The sequence below is a fragment of the Gavialis gangeticus genome, unplaced genomic scaffold (assembly GCF_001723915.1).
Source record: "Gavialis gangeticus isolate Ggan-Ray unplaced genomic scaffold, GavGan_comp1, whole genome shotgun sequence".
In the NCBI taxonomy this organism is placed as follows: Eukaryota; Metazoa; Chordata; order Crocodylia; family Gavialidae; genus Gavialis; species Gavialis gangeticus.
The window spans coordinates 167905336-167913819 of NW_017728992.1; the positions used below are offsets into that span (position 1 = coordinate 167905336).

Genomic DNA, 8484 nt, shown 5'->3' on the forward strand with positions numbered 1-8484 from the left:
AGAGATCAGGAGGTGCTACTTCACTGTCAGGGCAGCTAGGATCTGGAACTAACTTCCAAGAGAAGTTGTGCTGGCTCTTACCTTGGGGGTCTTTAAAAGGAGGCTGGATGAACACCTTGCCAGGGTCATATAACCCCAGTACTCTTTCCTGCCATGGCAGGGGGTCAGACTTGATGATCTGCTCAGGTCCCTTCTGACCCTACAAACTATGAAATACCATGGTGAAGGTCGTCAGTATATAACCCTAGGAGAAATGGGGGAGTGCCCAAGGAGTAGAGAGCATCACAAGTCACAGTCTGGCTTCAGTTTTCCTCTGTCTCCTGTAGTTCTGTATAGGAAAGGAAAACGCAAATAACAAATTCCTTCTCCTATCTAGATGATGGGCAAGAAGGCCCAGAGGTTATGACTGTATGGAACAAGGCAGTGCTACACAGAGGTATCAAAAAAAAAAGAACAAGTAAGTAGCCCAGGCCCAGAGCTGAACTAATGCAGCTATAATGCCTCAGTATAGGAGCCAGCCTGGCCGAAGCCAGCTCAGGGTAGCTACATAGTGTTGTTTGCACCATAGAGACTTACCCCAAGTATTCCAGTATGCACATAATCTGACTTACTGGGTTTTGGAGCTGTAGCTCTTGACTATAATCTTACCTACTCATTCCTTACATACTGGAAGAAGGCAGCAACCAATGGTTCTGCAAACACCACATTCTCTAAGGCCACACACTGCATCCCAATTCGGATGGCAGATGTGGGCTGCCGCGTAAGGGACTTTTGCATCCTCTTTTCTTTCTTGTGCAGATGCAGATAGTCCTAGCTGTAGGAAAGGGGAATATGCCCTCCAGCCACTACCATTGGTGCCATGGTCCTGGTTGAATGCAACCCCTCTGCAGCCTGGCTGGAGCTGGACAGGATCTCTCCTCCTCTCTGGGAAGGTGCAGACATCAGCAGTGGCAGGCAGAGGGTGGAGAGGGAGCGGAAGGAGACATATATCTGAGCATTTGGGTGGAAGGGAGGGTGGGAATTCATGCCTTCCTTGGGACTTAAGTTCCTGGCTGCTGCGCCTGTGGCATGCTCTGCTCACCCCAGTGGGAGGGAGGGGTTGGAGGAGGCTAGAGGCAGGGGTTGAAGCCATGAAGCCATCCCTGCAGCACCAGTTGCTGCAACTGCACCCCACTGTAAAATCCTGCATCCATTTCTGGAAGGCACTAAGGCTGAAAGCAGATGTTATTTTTGTGCCACCATAAAAATTGTTGTGATTGTACAAAGTTGAAGTCCACACCACCACTGCCCAACATTGTGGCTGGGACAATAGATAGTATAAATTTAGCCTTTTTTGTGGTGGGTGTCTTTGCTTCATGGTAGGAGAATGGGCAGCCTGGAACTATTGTGCTCTCCAGCCACTCAAAGCAGACAGTCCTGGGGGTTCAGGGCCCTGATCCTGTGTGCCTTAGGAATTCCCTTGAAGGTGTAGTCCCAGGACATGCTGGATCAAGCCCCTGAAAGCTTAGGAGTGCCTGATTGGGTTCCTCACTTGCAGATTCCCTCATGAGGAATTCCCTCAACATGTATATGAACTACTACATCCTGATTCATAGCATGCCAGTGCAAATAGGACAACATTGGGCAGGTGTTTGCAGGGCTTCACAGGCCCTTGAAATCCCTTGGCAGGGGATTCTGCTGAGCGTGCATACTACACTGTGGTGCCTTGAGTCAGCTCCCCCTTTTGCAGCCATAGGAGCAGCAGGGGTGTGACCTTGTGGAACATCAAGCAATGTCCGTGTCACCCAGTGAAGTGGATGAGCTGCAACACATCGCAGAACAGGTAATTCCACTCCAAGGACAATGTCTGTTTATAGCCAAACACTTATAATCATCACCATACCCAAACCCAAATATTTCCTAGTTATGACTTCCAGGCCCCTGACAGATGTTAAAGTAAAGGTGCAGTGGGATCTGATACAGAATGCTACCAATCTTGCTTCCTGTCGTGTGACATCTGCGATCACACATGAGACCCTGTATCAGCTCCATTGCACCATACTGCTGGTGCAGGAGAAGCCTGATCCTAAACTCCCCTTGCACTGCCAAGTAGTAAGCGTGTCTCTGTTCTCCTACTTGGGAGCCCTGATTAGATGGTTCCCAGTCGCAGAAGTGCAGGGTACATTCCTGTGGCTGGGAGCTCTGATCAGCTGGTGGGGCTCCCAGTTGAGGGAACAAAGGACATTTGTACACATGCATGTGACGCAGCGCTGGGCGCATCAGTTCACGTGCTCGGCGGACTTGTGTGCTTTGCAGGCTCCGCACTGGATTTCCAGTGCGTTGGAGCGCACAAAGGTATGTGTATAAATGCCCAAGGAGTCCTGTGTGTTCCAGAGGCATTGGCCACGTGTTCGATTAAAGGTGTGATAGGAACCAGTCCCAAAGTTATTACTCATTTTATGTAACAACTTTGTGGCTGGCTTGTCATTTTATCCTGTGATTAATTGACCAAATGTGTGGTCAGGTCATTACTTAAAACATGATTAACCAGTTAATCACATCTTAAGTGCAATGTCCATCAGGAGCCCCATTGTTATCATACTGCCCATTGTCATTATTTTATTTCAAATAAAAGATTTCACAAGTGAAATGTTTTAAGCATATACCCTTTATTTCTGTGTTGTAACATGTTTCTTCTGAGCACCCACCTAAAATTGAACTTTTTTAATTAAAAAGGAAGATGCTGATGGTGTTGTTTAAACAACTGTATTAAAAGTATTCATGATTGCTTTCTTGTATGGCATACTAAAGATTCAAAGAGAGCTATCAGTGAGTATAATGTCAGGTTCAGCTATTTGTGAAGTAATGCAAAACATGTATACTGTTTTTCATGTTTGCAGTGTGGGATGATTGCCTTTGAAGATGAACAGTTGCTGTATCCAGCCAAATTTTTGGCATCAGTCAGAGTTAGAGTTGTATTTGTTGAGCTGGTATATATTGCTTCAGGTGAAGTAGTAAAAAAATCCCTTCAACTGCAAATGGGTGTTCTGAGACAGCTATTTTAATCATGTCTGCATAGCTGGCCTGTTTTTGAGGGCCACTTTATAACCTTGTGAATGGCAGTTAGAGACAGATTTAGATAATATTGCTGAAATCGAATGTCCACTGTGATTAAAAAAAATGTAGGTGATTGTTTTTGGCTCTATCTGACACCACAATTTATAATAAATTACTAGAAAATGAATAAGATCAGAATTTTTGTAGTCATTATAAATGCAGTTGGAGTTTTTTTCTCCTAGATGCAAATGCTTGATCAAATATATAAACTCAATAATAATTTTTGGCATGCTATTGATGTGTGAAATAAGCAACTTGCCAGTTGCACTACTGAATGAGCAGCTCTAATGAAAATGAGAATGTAAGGGAATGTTGAGAGAATGTTGTAAGTACCTTGCAAATGAGCAGTCTAAATGCCACATGATCTCTCCTAGAAATGTGTGCGCTGTCGCAAGCTTTTCCATAATTCATGTGACCAAAGTATGTAACACAGTGGTATGAGATATTTACATAAAAATTAGGCTACTGATATTGAGAAAGCTATGCACGGGGATACTAGAAGCTTTTATAGCTAGTTTTTTTGAGTTAGTCTGAAATAGTGAACTGGGGTTCACAAAAGCTTGTGCACACTCTTGATGTCTATACACACTATGTTTGATTAGTCAGTAAAACTGCATGTCTAACCTACCTTCTCACTGACTTCAGACTAAACATGGCTAACCACCTCTCTCCAGTGCTTTTGATAACATGGTTAACAACTGTTCAGAGAGCTCTAAAATGCCAAAAGTCTGATTTGCTTTATGTCTCTTATAACTTTGTAAATAGGTTTTAGAAACATTATATCCCCACGGAAGTAGCTGTAAAGTAATTTCAGGCGTCCTGTAAATGTTTGAAATTAGCAACACTTCCCTGCACAACATTTTACTTAAGTAGTGTAACCAGAGGTGGGTGAGCAAGACACAAGTACCAAGCACTGACTCAGAGGGTATGCTGCAGTAGCAGTCCACTCGAACCATTGGCCCCATGTGCACAGAAGGGTGAACACTCAGCATCTCTTACACCACCAATAAGGGCACCAAAATTTTGAGGTATGCCTCTGGTTTATAGAATCATAAGACCAGAAGGGACCTGTAATATCATCAAGTCCAGTCCCCTGCTGTGAGCAAGAAGTTATTGGGCTCAGACAAACTCGACATGCCCTCAGACACACTGGGGGATACGTGGACAACCACCAGAGCAAGGTCGCAAAGCATCAGCTGAAAAACCAGCAGGTTAGGATGCTCAAGGGAACCCACTCCTCCCCCAGCTCAGGAACAGAGGTTCTCTGTGAGTACAAGGAAGCTTAGGGTCTCCAATGGCACACTTACTTGCCTCTATACTAATGCTAGAAGTTTGGGGAATAAACAGGAGGAACTGGTCCTGCTAAGCAAAAATGACTATGATTTCATAGGGGTCACAGAGACCTGATGGGACTCCTCCTGTGTCTGGACCACCAGTATAAAATGGCTATACCCTGTACAGGAGAGATTGTGTTGAAAAAAGGGGCGGGGTGTAGTTCGCTATGTGAAGGAGAGCTACATGTTCCCTACAAGCTTAGATTGGCACCCAAGGAAGATGACTAGAGACTCTTTGGATTATAATACATGGGGAATGTAGTGAAGGGAATACAATGGTAGGAGTCTACTACAGATCTCCAAATCAGGAACAAGTGCTTGACCAAGAATTCGCCAGGGAAGTGGCCAAGGCTGCATGCTCTTGGTGCATGGTCATCATGGGAGACTTCAATTACCCGGACGTCTCATGCGATGAGCATTCAGCCAAATCCAATTGGTCACAAAGCTTCCTTACATGTGTGGATGAGCTCTACCTGTCCCAAGAAGTTTATAGACCGACAAGAGGCTGGACCTGGTACTGGCCAAAGGGGATGATCTAATCAGCGACCTAAGAATCAAAGGGAAGCTGGGTGACAGTGATCATGAGTTGATCACTTTCCGTATCTGTCGCAAAGCTGGCAAGTCTGCTAGCAATGCAGTAGTCCTCAACTTTAGGAAAGCTGACCTTCATAAGCCCAGGAGGCTTCTTCAGGCCCTGAGAGACCCTGATTTCACAGGGAGGGGAGTTCATGATGAATGGTTGCTCCTTAAGGAAGTGATCCTAGAAGAACAAGGGGAGTCCATCCCCACCTGTAGGAAAGGTGGTAAAAGGGCTCAACAGCCCCCTTGGCTCAACAGGGAACTCATGGACCTCCTACATCTAAAAAGAGCAGCGTATAATGGATGGAAGACAGGAAACACCACTAAGGAGGAGTATACTACACTGGTCCACACCTGCAGGGAGCAAACGGGCAGAGATTGGGACAGCTGTTTTCGGCAGTGGTGGGTGGAAAGGACTGTGCTGCAGCCACACAGTTAAGTTGATGTGGGGAGACTGGTAGATGTTATGTACCTTGACTTTTAGCAAGACTTTTGATATGGTCTCCCACAGCATTCTTGTAGGGAAGCTAAGGAAGTATGGGCTGGATCAATGGACTGTAAGGTGGATACAAAACTGGCTGGAACAACGGGCTCAGAGAGTAGTAATCAATGGCTTGATATCTAGTTGGCAGCTGGTATCAAGTGGAGTGCCTCAGGGGTTGGTCCTGGAGCCAGTTTTGTTCAATGTCTTCATCAACAATTTGGACAATGGCATAGAGTGCACCCTCAGCAAGGTTGCAGATGACACCAAGTTGCGGGGAGCAGTAGATATGCTGGAGGGTAGGGCTAGGATTCAGAGTGACCTGGACACATTGCAGGATTGGGCCAAAAGGAATCTCATGAGGTTCAGTAAGGACAAGTACAAAGTCCTGCACTTAGGACAGAACAGTCCAATGCATCAGTACAGGCTGGGGGCTGATTGGATGAGCAGCAACTTTGTAGAAAAAGACCTGGGGGTTATAGTGGACAAGAAGCTGAATATGAGCCAGCAGTGTGCCCTTGTTGCCAAGAAGGCTAACAGCATACTGGGCTGCATTGGTATGTGTGTTGCCAGTAGGTTAAGGGATGTGATTATTCCCCTCAGCACCGATGAGGCCACATCTGGAGTACTGTGTTCAGTTTTGGATCCCCCTCTACAGAAAGGATGTGAATAAATTAGCAAGAGTTCAATGGAAGCCAACAAAAATGGTGAGCCGGCTGGGGGACATGACTTAGGAGGAAAGACTGAGGGAACTGGGCTTATGTAATCTAGAGAAGAGGAGATTGTGGGATGATTTAATAGCAGCCTTCAACTACCTGAAGAGGGGTTCAAAAGAGGATGGAGCTAGACTGTTCTTAGTGGTAGCAAATGACAGAACAAGGAGCAATGGTCTCAAGTTGCAGCAAGGGAAATTTAGGTTTGATATTAGGAAGAACTTTCTCACTAGGAGGTTAGTAAAACACTGGAACAGGTTACCCAGATAGGTGGTGGAATCTGCATCCTTGGAGGTTTTCAAGTCCTGGGTAGAGAAGGCCTTGGCTGGGATGATCTAGTTGGGGATGGTCCTCCTTTGAGCAGGTGGTTAGACTAGATGACCCATGAGGTCCCTTCCAAACATAACTTTCTATGATTTACCTTGATTCAAGAGAGAACTTCACAGCACTTTTGTAGGATATAATGATTGGAAGCACAGTTCCAGTATATATGGAGACAGATTTTTTTTATTAGTAATTCTATATATGGCTTAGGTTAAACAGAAATATGAACTTATCAATGAACATCCAAATAAAGTCAAATATGGTATTTTATTTAAGTGTTAATTAAATATTCAGGGTGGTTTGTTTTAGTTTTGCTGTTAAGTAGAAGGTTAAATTTTGCCAAGTGTATGGATTTGGCATTATTTTAGGTACTAGTAACAGGTTTATGTTCAGATTTGTGCTTAGGGCTTAGGTGTCTTACATGTGGGGTAGGGGGGTGGTCAGGAGAAGAAAAGCAGCCGGCAGCAACAGACAGGGAAAGTGAAAGTAAGCGACACTTACAGCATGTAGGGCGGTGGGGCTGCAGCTGGAGACTGGAAGGGAAGAGAAAAAATCGCCACACTTCTGGAGCAGCATCTTGTTCCAGATTGGAGGAGGGAGGCTGCTCAGAGGTATTTCCGGTCCCAGAGAGGGGTAGAGTGGGGTTGATTCCCTGTGAGCTGCAGAGAGAGGAGTGGCTGAGCATCCTGGCAGGCAAGTGTTGTGAAACCTGGGAGAAAGCTTCAGGTGTGACCCAGAGAAGGAGGCAGGTGCAGGTCTGCACACACAAGGCTTCTGATAATCCCTGGAGTGGAGTGACAACTGAAGATCTGGGGGAGACGCCAGAAGAATTGCTTTTTTCAGGTTAGATCCTTGCCCCACTGGGACTGCGAGTTCTCTGTAGTAATAAGCTGGGGCAGGCCTGTGCAGAGCAGTGACTGGATTAACTGATTGTTGTTGTTGTTGTTGTGATTTGGATGGAGCCTGACCCCAGGTGAAGGGGACATGGACTGAGTCTGACAAAGAGACTGAGAGCAGTCGGGTTTTGCTTTTGTTTTTTTTTGGATACTTCAGTGCAAGCCAGGGTCAGCCCCTGGAAGGATGTGCGCCTAACTAAAGCCAATGGTCAGCCTGGTGGCTGAGGGTGGAACAGTAGACCAACACACAGCGTTAAGATCTGGCTGCAGAAAACTTTGAGTGCCATCTGGAGAGTCTAGGGCAAGGTAAAATGGAGGTTTGGAGCCACACAGAAGAAAACAGGGATTGAGATCTGGTAGGATCACCTTGGGCATTGCCTCCTAGCAATATAATATCATCAAAGTCATGGCAGACGAGAAACATAAGATGAGCTTTCTGGCAGACCAGGTGATCTGAAGCCGAGGTCCACCCTGTTACCGCCTGTAGGAAAACGAGATCAGGGCAGTGGCAGCAAGCCCTACAACACCTACAGTCATCACATGGAGTTAGGTATTTTAGGCATTACTGTTGTGTCTGGGTACATGGTCTATGGCAAGAATGGCAACAGAATGGTTTCCATATGTAGAGACCATAGTGACTATGAATCTTAAGAAAATCGTGAAATGTCCCTCTCAAATGAAATACAAATGAATGCTACAGGAGGGTATTTCAGTTTTCTTGCCACTTCTTGCTTCCTGAGAGGAGTTTCAAAAAAGAAAAAAAACAAAAAACAAAAAAACGACCACCAGATTTTGAGACTTATTTTGGTGATGTGGTCACACAGTCATTTGAAAGGTGGCTGAGAGCTTTGTTACACATTGCACTGTGAGCTGCACAAATGGTGATTGGTGTTAGTGCTAGCTTAAGTTTGGAGAAGTCGTACATTTGGGCCAGCAGGAGCCTGGAGGACTGAAAGGTAAGAATCCTCCCCCCTCCACCTCCCTCCCCCCCCATTCTGGGCTTCCCCTGCTGGCCCTGACCAGGCCCACTGTCATCCCCCCCCCCCCCCCCCCCCCCCCCC

The 8484-nt window shown here is 45.9% G+C and overlaps 1 protein-coding gene and 1 long non-coding RNA gene across 4 annotated transcripts in view; both read left to right on the forward strand.

Moving 5' to 3' along the window:
- Nucleotides 1-8484, forward strand: part of OXR1 (oxidation resistance 1) — a 608937-nt gene that overhangs the window by 118895 nt on the left and 481558 nt on the right. The gene's annotated exons all lie outside the window — the stretch shown is intronic.
- Nucleotides 5210-8484, forward strand: part of LOC109305129 — a 19089-nt gene continuing 15814 nt past the window's right edge. The window contains exon 1 of the long non-coding RNA XR_002099564.1: nt 5210-5221. This is a non-coding gene — a long non-coding RNA (uncharacterized LOC109305129). The remainder of the gene's footprint in view (nt 5222-8484) is intronic.